The sequence below is a fragment of the Saccostrea echinata genome, unplaced genomic scaffold, assembly GCF_033153115.1.
Source record: "Saccostrea echinata isolate AGI-Se365-2 ecotype Australia unplaced genomic scaffold, CSIRO_AGI_Sech_v1 ptg000032l, whole genome shotgun sequence".
In the NCBI taxonomy this organism is placed as follows: domain Eukaryota; kingdom Metazoa; phylum Mollusca; class Bivalvia; order Ostreida; family Ostreidae; genus Saccostrea; species Saccostrea echinata.
The window spans coordinates 8399215-8412658 of NW_026889781.1; the positions used below are offsets into that span (position 1 = coordinate 8399215).

The 13444-nt window shown below is 30.4% G+C and overlaps 1 pseudogene; it reads right to left on the reverse strand.

Annotated features, from left to right (window-relative positions):
* Positions 1 to 235: 235 nt before the first annotated feature.
* LOC133197931 (uncharacterized) lies at positions 236 to 8214 on the reverse strand (annotated as a pseudogene).
* Positions 8215 to 13444: the final 5230 nt, after the last annotated feature.

A 13444-nucleotide genomic window follows, 5' to 3' on the forward strand; every position in this document is an offset into this window, starting at 1 on the left:
GGTGTCATATAGCAATATTTCAATATATTGTAGTGTCCGCAACAATTTCAATACTGAAAAAAAATTATGGATGTCTCAGTAAATTCTTTAATTCATTGAATTTATCTATAAAACTATTTGTTATAACTTCTTTAAGTGTATTAAAATAAGTAAAATCATAGACATTTTTTAAAACTGCAAAACAATTATACAACAAGAAATAATTAATGCTCCTTATTATGTGGTTATTTTCATCTCAATAAACCACATTCTGCATCTTTTTATATGGTACATTTTCAAGAGTTGATCCTGTGGTATATAATTCAGCCTAGCAATGAACATTTATCAACAATTATTTTTATAAAAAATGACAAAAGATTATTCTTATGGTTACTTGTAGTGTCCGCAACAAAAATGCTATGCATTTTCAAAGCTAGACAAGATACAAACGAAGATATCCAGGGTGTTATGACAAATGTATTTGAAATTTAGAAGTATTCAATTTAATTTTCACATGATAATTATATAGGTCTTATGTGTGATTGTAAAGGTAGATAAACTTAAGGAAGGGAGACAAATTAGGCAAAAAAATTAGCAAGTCATTAATGTGAATAAAATTTTTGTTTTCAAAGAGAACCATAAGATTTTTCTTTTATTTCACTGCAATTAGGTACATAATCAAAACCCGCAAGAAGTTTGGAATAAATAAATATCTTTAATATTTTATTTTAGACATAACAGGTGTAATGTAGTGTCCGCAACACAAGGTCTCGCCCAAAATTTGACTTCGCATAACTTTTTTCATAAGAATGCTTATATAAAAAAAATTTGGGACTCATTTGCATAGGTATTGTACTTTCTAGAAAACATGTCAATAATGTGCTGTTTGACTTTTTATTTTTTGGTCCAAGTGCAACACAATTAGCACAAATACTGTGAAAATGGCGAGAGCGAGATAATATCTTGTCTACATATTTCTGTCACGGTGGAACTGATTTCAGAACTCCTCAGTGAATAGCGATGAAAAAGATAAAATAATTGAAACATATGGACATTTTTCATTCAACGGATGTTCAGTAGATCTTCCTTCGGTGTGAAGAATACTATAATGAGCCTAAAGTCGCACTCACCTTTTTAACCCGAAATTCCTTTGAAGTTTTGTACACTAAAACAGGCGGTGCCTCCTCTTTTGACTTCAAATATATTAAGAACTCATAAAATAGTAAGATTATTCTCAGTAGCGATCATTGTTTTTTCATTACAAATAGAAATTTCCTGAACTGGGCTGCTGAACATCTTGTAAATTAAAATGTTGGAGCGAGGCGAACTTTCACGACCAAACCACTTCTAGGTCATTGTGCGTCACAACATAGCAGTATGGAGGCCCGTTCGTGTAATACATACAGTTTTACTTAAAATATTCGTCTCAAAGTAAATATAAGTAATAGACAACAATGTTAAAAAGTTCAATGGGAAATGAACTTGGTTGGTACGTGATCAAATCTACCGAGAGGCCCTTTGGGCTTCAAAGGATTTGTTCACGTGACCATCCATGCAAGTTCATTTCCCAGAGAACTTTCTAACATTGCTGTTTATTTCTTAAATAAGCTCCTTCCACCCTTGCTCCTACACCTTTTCCCTGTGGTTCTTTTGTCTATTTTTCTATTTCATTTTTTTATTTTGGTTTTAAACAATTTGATTTATATGTTCATATTGTATGTAATCTGTTATGTCACAATTTATGTAATTTATGTTTAGTTATCAGCCATATCTTTTATGTGGCCTAATTTGGTTCTATTTTTAAAGGAATATTATTATTCCAAATTCATATTTTAAGACAGAGAAGATGGTGGGTGATGTCGTTTCCTGTAGTGTTATGATAATGTTATAACAGTGAATTGGGTTCGTAACAGAGAAATTATAAAGACAAATTAATTAATAAATTAAAAAAAAAAAAAAAAAGATGGAATTTGGCATTTTCAGTTGTATATAGAAAGGGATATTGAATAGGTACCGAACTTTTTATTAATATTTATTTACTGAGAAAATTTATCATAATTTGAAACGGATTTCTTTTAAATTCTTGATTCAAGCGTCATAAAAGTCTTAATGGGTCATTTTTAACTTACTATTTATGAGAATAAACGGATAATTTTTTTTTCACTCGACACAAACTTAAAGAGTCTGATTTTTTAACAGTCCCAAATAGTCTCAACATCTAAGCATAACTTGAATTAAAATAATTGATAAATTAAATAAAAATAAAATGCTATTTTTTTTCCCAACTCTTGGATTTTTTCTTAGGGAGAACATTTTTTAAAAAAAGATATTAATATAATTTATCAGCTCTTACAGTGATTTCTGATGATATGACGTCATTCTACTACTAAAGACACTGAAAAAATAAGAAACGTACGAAACAATTATTTCAGTTGCTGGGAGCAAAATAGAAATTAAAAATTACTTGACGCGAACGCATACAAATAGGAGAAGGATGAACATTTCAGCAATTATTTTTTTGATGGGGCACAACCGTTGGCAAAATTATTCTTGATGGGGTACCCTAACAAAAAAAAAAATACTATAGTTAACTATAGTTTACTATAGTTACCGTATATACTCGCCTATAAGTCGGTCCGCCTATAAGTCGGTTGTATTTTTTAAGCTTAAATTAGAGGGATTGACCTACTAAAATACCAATCTTTTTGTAACTCGCATGTAAGTCGGATAAAGAGTTTTGGACCAAAGTTTAACTCCTAAAAAATCGACTTATAGGCGAGTATATACGGTAACTATAGTGTCAAAGTTATCACTATAGTAAATCAAAGTTTTCAAATTGATCACTATTGTGTCATAGTGATCACTATAGTAAATCAAAGTTTTCATAGTGATCACTATAGTAAATAAAAGTTTTCTTAGTTATCACTTAAGTAAATCAAAGTGTCAAGGCTATCACTATAGTAAATCAAAGTGTCAAAGTTATCACTATAGTTAACTATAGTTAACCAAAGTAAACTATAGTTAATTATAATATTTTTTGTTATGGATAGGCACCACTCAGCTACCCCCCCCCCCCCCCCGTGCCCCTTCAGTTTCTCCCGTCTGAAAATGTTATCAACAAATTTAGGATGATGTAAGGATAATATATCATGAAGATCTAAAGTTAGGATGAACTCACACCGCGATTTTAAAGTTAAAAAAACTTCAAGAAACTGACTATTGACTACGTTTTCTTAGAAATACCTAGGACACATCAAATCCTAAGACGGTTTCGTGATCTTACCTGCAACGTACATATAACATAGAAACCAACTGATTTATAAGCAAAACAACACACAACGAACATACCATTTTCACAGAAGACTCCCTTCCAGCCAGCGACACAACCAAACTCACAAGCACCATTGAATCTGTCGCAGGTTCCTTTACAGCTTGGCTGACATATATCAGAACAATTTCTTCCGTGTCTACCAAGAGGGCAAGCTGTTATAAAAATATAAACAGACGATTTGATAATAGTGCCACTAAACGCAATACACAGTTATTCACTAAAGAACTTTGTTTAATAAACATTGTATTAATTGCAACAATGGGTTGAACAGCAGGAATGGATGCCTAAAATTGCGATTTCCACAGTATGAAAGGAGGTGCAACAGGATGAAAGGAGGTGCAACTTGTGTATTAGCTTCTCAACTTCTGTTTTTACATCGATATGATAGATCGAGAAGTATCTGAAACAAAAAAAAAAAAAAAAAAAAAAAAAAAAAAAAAAAAAAAAATTAAGACTTTGACCTTGAGGTTATACTTGTGACAGTTCATATCCTCAGAAGGATTTGTAATGCGGTTGAAAAAAAGAAAATCTCACGCTCTTGACACGTATCCCCCTGAGCACCAACGTCACATCCGTTTGGGCAATTTCCGTTCACGTGATTACAGTGTTCTCCGTCACTACAGTTACCACAGGTCAGGTTACACTCAAGGCCATACCTATTATTATCACATTCTGAAAAATAAAAATTGGATTTATGTTATTCAACTGACTGTTTATGGATTTTAATGACATTTAGAAAGCAGAAACATAATTTAAAATTTTCACTGAAAGAGAAGCCCATACAGTGAATTAAAGTTTTCAAAATTACGTATTTCGAGAAATACATGGAATATCAATGCATGGCATTTAATGTATATATAACTTAATGTTTAGCCTTTTACCATCAAACAAAATATATGTTCTGTGTTTTAACTTAACACCGTAAGAAACTAAAACCATTTACAAATCGCAGATAATAAAAGGAAATCAACAATACTACACCATCCGTCAACTTAACCACCTAACATTCATTTTCAAGGACATTTATAAAAGTGCATTTTTATGCTTTCTCTCTCTCTCTCTCTCTCTCTCTCTCTCTCTCTCTCTCTCTCTCTCAGTAACATCTTTTCAGGTTTATCTTGCATTTACGTACGTTCTTCACATCTTGGGCCTTTGTATCCAGCAGCACATCCAACACATGTCCCATCCACAATGTAACAAGAAGGTTCCAGGCAATTCTGTGGACAGGGTAGTGTGCAATTTTCTCCATATATATCGGAGGAAGAACACCCTAATTGTATTACGAAATACTTAAATGACCATATTTGATGTAGATAGGTTATTTTTATATTGTTCATAGCATCAAGAATCACCAACCCTTACCTTCTGTACTGATGAAAGACATTTAAATTCATCTCTTAAAAATATCTGATATTAAATCAAGTTTATTCGCAGAAAAATACATTATTTTATTCTTTTGATTTTTTTTTAGTAACATCCATTTGCCATTTTAACACTTAGACATTCATTCAGTATTTGTTTCACATTTAATTAATGTTTCACTTCCTATGTTATGCAAGTATATTGCATGGTCCGTAATTTTTCTGGGTGGATATCCTTATATTTACCATGTAGAATACGTTCTCTTTGGCTATGCAGGAAGAAAATATTTTTTAAAAAATCAAAAATTGTTCACACGAGCCTCAACATAAATATCATGCAGTTAAAAATGCAAAGGTATGCTTAGCAGAATAGTCATTAAGAAAAAAAAAAAAGAAAATAAATAATAATATATTTCCTGATACCCTTCATTTTTCAAACGAACTAATCAACCAAATGTTCATCAGGATTCATGATGGTAACTTTTTATGACCTGAGAACTTACGGAAGGATTATATCAATACTAAATATACTTTTTTCTCAAAACCTTAGATAAGACCTATTAAAATGATCAAATATAGATTTCTTTCTTTTAAAAAGGGTAAAATGTGGAATGCAGTTTAAAATTTAATCATTCATTCAGATTAAAAGACCGTTAACTGTCCTTATAGCATGAATATTTCTCGCACAATGAAATATTCAACTTTAAGATTTCAGTTGCTTTATTTTTAAATACTTAGTAATTGACCTTTTGTTAAAGTAAATTTGCCGTGCACTATACCCACGTTTATTTGCTCACAGCAAACAGTATATATTGTAATTCCTTACCGTAAACCTGGACTTCACAGAGTTCATTGAATGCCTATCGAGAATATCCATCAGGGTAGGAAACTCCAAGGAGTCTCTCATTGTAGTAGATGACGTACCGTCCATGTTTTATGCATTCTATTGTTATATTATTCGGTACCGTGTCTCTAGTGTAGTTTGTGTCTTTAAAACATAGATAACCGTCATCTTTGTTGGTTGTGTTCGATACAAAAAGCGAGAATCCAAGAAATCGGGCTGTGTATTCATTGGTAAAGTCTGATGAAATGAAAAAAAAAACTTTAATAACATTTGATATAAATGAAATATCAAATGAAGTATATAAGTATAAGTATGTAAGTGAAAATTCATATCAAATGTCCCAGTATTGAATGCTTGTTCATTTTTTAAATCATTGACTTAAAAAAGGCACTTGGACACAACTTAATTAACCGGTAGAGAGACATTATAAACAATTTTTTGTCTCTTTAGTCACCCGCACGGTGCAGTGGTTAGAGAGTTTGCTCTAGTGTCGCGACTTAAGGAGTTGACCCTTATGTCTTGGGTTCAAATCCACTACTTCGCGATTCTTGAGCAGACGCTCTTAACATCGCGCCGCGCGGGCGACTAAAACTGCTCATTACGTAATCGGAAATTTTCTAATTTTTGTTTGCCAACTTGAACCTTTCAAATTGGAAATTGAAATAAAAAAAAAATAGGTCTTTGGACAAAAATTCGCAAAGTCTTTCACATCTATATTCAACATGTCACGGCAGATGACAATCATCAATACGGACTTTTACTCATATTTAGCATATTCAATAAATATTTGTTGTTAAAGTCTTCGATAATTCAGAGTTTTTTTTTTTTTTACATAATGCATATAATAGACTACTTAGGTAAGCCATAAAAGAAAAAAAAAATCTATAAAATACATAAATATTTTGAAATATAAAATATTTACAGACAACAATCCTCTGCTCATTCACTAGGATTGATTAATTGATTAGGGTTTAAAGCCGAGTCGGCAATATTTCAGCCATATTTCGGCGGCATTCACTAGGATAATAAGCTTTTAAAATCTTAATTTTGATATCTGGAAAAAATAAATATGGAGAAATAAATGCTTGCTTTTTTTCTTTATTGTAACATTAAAATACAGTGTGAAATAGTTAGTAATACAGTACCCCATGGACGATTTTCTGTCCTGTAGTAGATATTTATATGATGTATACTGAATATTCCTCCAAGATCCACCCTCCAGGTAGCAGTTCGTTTTCCATCGGCCGATATCGTACATTGTCCTCCAAAAGGAGTCCTGACTGAAAACCGCCCATCCACTGCTTTATCTGCTCCCTTTGGATACCAGTAAGTGTTGTATGTATACGGATGCTGCTGCCATGTTGATTTTCTTAAAGCAAGATTTTCTTTAAAAAAAAAAGGGGGGAGGGGAAGGAAAATGAAACTTTTTAGTTACTGCTAGATTCTTCAGGGAAAAGTAACAAGGAAATTTATTATATAAAAATGAATTGATTTGAAATTGATTTAATAATGAATTTAAAATGATTTTTTTCCTGCAAGTGATCAACAGATTTTTCTGAAAAAAAATAGTTATATATATATATATATATATATATATATATATATATATATATATATATATATATATATATATATATATATATATATATATATATATATATATATAGTTATATGCATGTTACGTTTATTGCACATTCATGTTAATTTTCATACTCCATCTTATAATTACAGTAACGGTATATTTTGTTACAAAATGGACTTTAAATATAAATCTGCAATAAGAGCATGTTAAGAATACCTAGGTTATGTGTTTGTTTTATACCGAACATTGAACACACAAAAAAGTGCTAAGGTCTTGACTGTTCCCTTATTCAAAACGCGACACATATATTACATTATTTTTGTGTGTTTTGAAACTCTTCCTTTTTATTGTCTCTCTCCTTGCGATTTCCTTTTTCCTCATAGATACATCTACGTAAGTATTAACCACTTTAAATGTAGGCCTGCTATTTCACAATAGCATATTACTAAGTATATTACAATGTCATAATGGTTACTTATGACAAAAAAATTGAATATTAAAAAAGGATAACCTGTGCAAAAAAAAAAAAAAAAAAAAAAAAAAAAAAAAAAAAAAAAATCAATCGTCTGAAAATCTTTCGACTGATGTATCATATTTATTATATTTTCAACAGTGGGTAAAAAATATTTTCTTTTTTTCTCATGAAACTTTACTCTAAAATTGATTTAACCAGAAAAATACTTAAGAGATAGTATTTTCTTGTGAAAATCTTTTCCCCCTTAATAAATTCTTTAATTAATGATTTGAAGACTGTAGTTTCGTTTTTTACAGGTGACTTAAACGGCATAATTACAAGTACGAAGAACATAAAAAAAAAATCTAAGGAAGATATTGTCAATTTTTCAGATTTCCTTAAAAGTACATTTCGTTAACAGTCAAAACGAAGCTTTCGGGTACATTAGTAGCAATATACAACAATGTGACACATCTATATGTGTAAAATCACTTTTATCAAGTACTTCATCGACTTAGAATATTTAAGAGAAGAGACCAAAAAATCTTGCACTGAAAAAAAAAATACTTACATAAATAAAATAAACTTACCATAAGCTTCTACTATTTTTCCGTTCAATATAATTTCAGTAAGAAAATAAATTAATGCAGTTCCGCTTTTCATGTCGTTTGATACGAAATAACTTGAATCAAGGAAGTGCAATTTAATTTTAATTTAGAATAATCTTTTCTGAAATAGTTAAGAAGGCTTAAAAATACCTAGTTATTTTTAAAACTTTATGGGATTTAGATTAACAATGGCATATTCTAAAGAAACTCTCGTTGTGCTTTAGAAAGGAACATTTAATAAAGAATACTAGCAAGCGTTTCGAGTGCAATTTAGTTTGAAATTGAGTTACCATAAAATATTTCCTTCTTTTAATTTCCCGTAGTGTAAAGTTATTCTTAGAATAAAGTACTTCACTTTATCTAGATATTTCTCGATTTAAGAACCCTCTATACACTGCACACTAGAGAGTTCTGATTTTGCGGTATTTTTATGCAGATAGAGTGATCTGCCCTTTGATCAAGAATCAAATAAATTGAATTGTACAGTTTTATTACTTAATTTGTGATCAAATCAAGCATTCATAACACTTTAATAAGCCAAGAAGAATGTATAGAACACTTCATTTGCAGGTATTTTCCAACTTAAGTAAACAACAGTGATATATGTTCTTCAGTACTTCATTGTCTTTGAACATTTTCTCAATGTCCAAAAAATATTTCCTCTATTGTCTAGTGTCTAGGGTCCTTAATGATGCTTATTTCCTTGGCGGAGTACTAATTTTTAATGATTTTCTAGCTTGGTATTTACTTCTGATCGATGAGTAATGACCGATATTTTCACTTTCACAGCTTTGTTTCCCTTACAAATCAAAGTAGGATATGTATGGATTTGGACGTTTAGAATTTAGACATTTGGACTCTTGAATTTGCCTTCAACTCAACATAAAGATATATATATATATATATATATATATATATATATATATATATATATATATATATATATATATATATATATATATATATATATGATTGCGCCCATGACAAAAGGGCCTTATGGCAATTTTGCTAAAACAGAGAAATAACGTCATAAAGATATGACGTTGCAGACGGTGAGCGTCGACGCAGAATTTTTTTATTCACGTGTTTTACGTTTTGACACGTCTAGCTCACTTTCGTCGTTGTTCTCAACATTGAAATAATTATTTATATCTTTAATTTTAGTTCTTTATCTTCTAAATCACTGATATTAATTAAAATATTTAGAATTTTATTCGAGACCCGTTTCTTTACTACATGTTATTACGTTATTACATAGCTTTATAATACGTCTCTGATCTGTGCTATGCATTTCCTATTATACATGTATAGAACCTTAAGACAAGGTGATTTTCTGGATCATTGATTATGGATGAACGAATGCGATTTTGATATATAGACACACAAATTGAAGTTATTTGTTAGATACGGGTATATTATTAAAATATTGCAGAGAAAATCGTTTTTCTGTATAAGATCCGCAACACCATTCTCAACACATCGATCATGTAAACATTGAAGCATTGGTACATCGCGCATAAATTTTTGTTGTTAAATGCTTTAATTGCCAAAAATTTGAAACTGGTCACACTTCTTCCAACAGAAAAGAAAAGTATTCTTGTAAGTTTTCACAAATCTAGCAAAAGTACGAACGAATGACAGACGTGATATAATTTTTAAGAACTATAAACAAACACAAGAGAGGTAACTCTGACAAGCGAGATACTAGAGAGGTACCAGAGAGGGACTTTCTTTCCTTTTTTTTAACACCATTCAAAATCAACATACTCATACAAATTTGCTCCCGTAGTATAAAAAATATTTTTAAAAATCTTACTTATCATCAGTAAAAAAACGTTTTAATTGTAAGCATTATATTTATATTTTCTTTAAAAGTATTTTTGAAAGCTTATGGAACTAGCAGCTGTCAAAGTGAAAGAGGAAAAAAATATAGAATAAGAAATAGATACTACATTGAACCAGACTTTCATTTATTTTTTTTAAATCTGTTACATGTGCATCTATTTATTTTAACATGAAATTATTTTTTAAAATAATTTGAATTTTATTATTTTTTTTTTAGTAATAATGATCATAAATTTAAATAAAATAAACTGAAATTTAAAAAAAAATTGTTTCGTCTTATTTTTGTTGTTGCCAATTCCGATGTAAGTACTTGAAAACAAACAAAAACTACCGAATGAAATAAACTTGTTCTAATTGTTCTAGCTTAAAAAAAGTTTACATGTATGTATACCTGAGGTGTGTGTGAGAGAGGGAGAGAGAAAGAGAGATAGAGAGATGTTACATTAAATCGAGTTTATTAATACAATGTGAAATGTGAAACTTTAATGAAAAGGCGATTTTTCAAAAAAAACAACAATATCGTATTATGAAAAGAAATCTCTATCTCCTTTTTTTTTTCTTTTGCTGTCTATTTATTTTCAGTAACTCGAAAATATAACATTTTGGTACTCGTGTTGTGCATAAAAAAGTTCAAAGGTTTTAGCTTTATCTGCAGTTTTTAGTCAATTAAAAGTCAAATATATGTAATCCTTGTCATTCATAGAATCTCAGCATTGTATGTCATTACATTTCTATTATCAATCTAAAACTCGTTTTTTTATTGAAATAATAATCTCAGTTATCGGTTTAGTATGATATTGCTTAACTTGCCTTGTACAAAGTAAATTAAATGCTAAAAATATTATACCTATTAAACTCATATTAACTACAAGTATTGCATGTTTCTGTCATTTAACTTTTAACCCCCCCCCCCCCCCCACACACACACACACACAAGAACATGTTGCAAGTTTTTATTTTTATGGCAGTGCAGGAGACCGGGGAAGAGGGCCAGGGTCATTTTATATTACTGGGACCTAACTACTTTACAGTGAATCTGTAAAGCTTTACAAGAATAAGCATATCCAAGTCTCTGGCATGGGGCCAGAATGGAATTTTTATATTGTAAAACTTCATATACAATAACATTTGAAAACAATAACATTAGAATTTCATACGATAAAGAAGCCGCGAGAAATGGGGGGGGGGGATTCTAAACACACCATCACATAACAATATTTACATGTACCTAAATGTATGCCACATCGTAAAAATTTGTCATTTAAAAACTCAGCCAGTCAAGGAATATTATGAACCAGTCGCATTTAACTGACTGGATATAAAAAACTTTCAATTAATTTTTACACCCCCCCCCCCCCAGCCGAAAAATTCTATCAATTAATCTGCATGTCATTGATTCCTAACGACAACATATATATAATTATTTATGATTTATTTCTTAGAAAAATCTATTTGATATTAATTAAAAAAAATGATATATTGATTTCATTCAAAGTTCGGATAAAATTTGTTGAAATGACAATAAAATACCTGATATCTGTTAATACCCATGTTCTTCTAAAACCATTTAATTTTACAAAATCAAACAAAATCGTTATTCTAGGACGCAATTTTTCTCATGATTAACTAGATTTGATAGCAGTTAAGTTTCCAGTTCCAGGCATGTGGAGCTCATGATCGCTGTTTGTTTTGAAAATGACCCTGCTCATATACATGTACGTAAGGAGAGAGTTCAAGGTGCAAAAATAAATTGAGGAATTAAGTCAATATTATTTCAAACCTAACCAAATGACGTATCTGGAGGTTATGGGGTTGGTTGTGGGAAGGCATCCCCCCTGCACACCTTAAATGTAGGAAGATTTTAAAAATACGACAACCCTCGTATGCTGTTAAACTCATATTAACTACAAGTATTGCATGTTTCTGTCATTTAACTTTTAACCCACCCACCCCCACCCTCCACCCCCCACACACACAATCCAACCACTGGTCATCCTGGATCTGTTTTTTTTTTTTATTTTAAATGCATGTGAATTATAATTCATCCATTTGTTTATAATTTATCAACCTGCTTACTTAAAAATTATTCAAAAATGTTCCTTGCTGTGACTGAAAAAATGTGTATCATTTCAATTTAAAAAAAGAAGTTTTGTTACCACATGCGGGCAGAAGTCCTTCTGATTTTTTGTTTGAATTTTTTTTATCGAATATTGCTTAACATGCAGTGTATCAACTAAATGTCCTTAAATTGTTGTACAGCGTATACGGTAACTCACTACATTTCACAAATTTTCTGTCTAATTATATTTAGAAAACAAAAACAAAAAAAAGAAACAAATTTTCATTACCCAGCAGCATCTATTTCATCGTTGTTTCCGAGAATTTTTTTGAAATATTTTTAACTTCACATTTTGAAAGAGATATCGTTTATACTGGATTCAACCCCTCCCCCCCCCCTCCCCCCCGAAAAAAAAAAAATGACATCTTGTCCTATCGAGAGCCATGCTTAAAATGAGATGATTTTCGAATGAATTCTACAGGTTTCTCAAACGATTATTACACAAAATAAATACTTTGGTTTTGAGAGAATAAATTGATATTGAACAGAAGCCGCTTGCTTCTCGGGTTTTCCTGACATTCCAGCATAGTGAAATGTAAAACAAACAAACGAACAAACACGCATAATTCTATACACAACTGCATGATGAATAATAATTAATTCAACTATTTATTATCATATTATACAATTATTAAAAGAGACAACGACCCAAAAATGTCTCTGGAAATGCTCAATAACATAAATTTATTACCGTAGTAACATTACAATGCAAAGTGAAAGTCATGTTCACTCTGAAAACTTTTGACGTTGGTGCGAAAGTAACATGACGTCACTGTTTACCTGTTAAAGTATCATTGATATAAATGAAGAAAAAACCTACTTAGAGTTGACGTAGGGTCATAAAAATTCAGATTTGGCAACTTCTAACCTTGCTCTATTAATATCCATTAAAAACTTAAAATGTGTAAAAATTGCCATAAGAGCCCTTTTCCCATGGGCGCAATCATATATATATATATATATATATATATATATATATATATATATATATATATATATATATATATATATATATATATATATATATATATATATATATATCGACGACGTTTTATCAATTATTAATAGTTACTTTCTTTAATACACCAATTCTATATATCCCACTGATCTTTAAGTAAGGGGCACTACAGAGTCTGCCACATCTGTTTCACATTTGGATGTTTTACTGACTAAAGACATAATTACCATTTAAAGAGGCTGGGGGGTTGTGGCCATTTTTAGACTATATTGATCTCCTTTAGAAGAAGAGCTCCATATGAAGATATAGAAAATGATCAAATTTTAAACTAAAATTTTTGAAATTTTTCTTTGCCAAATGATA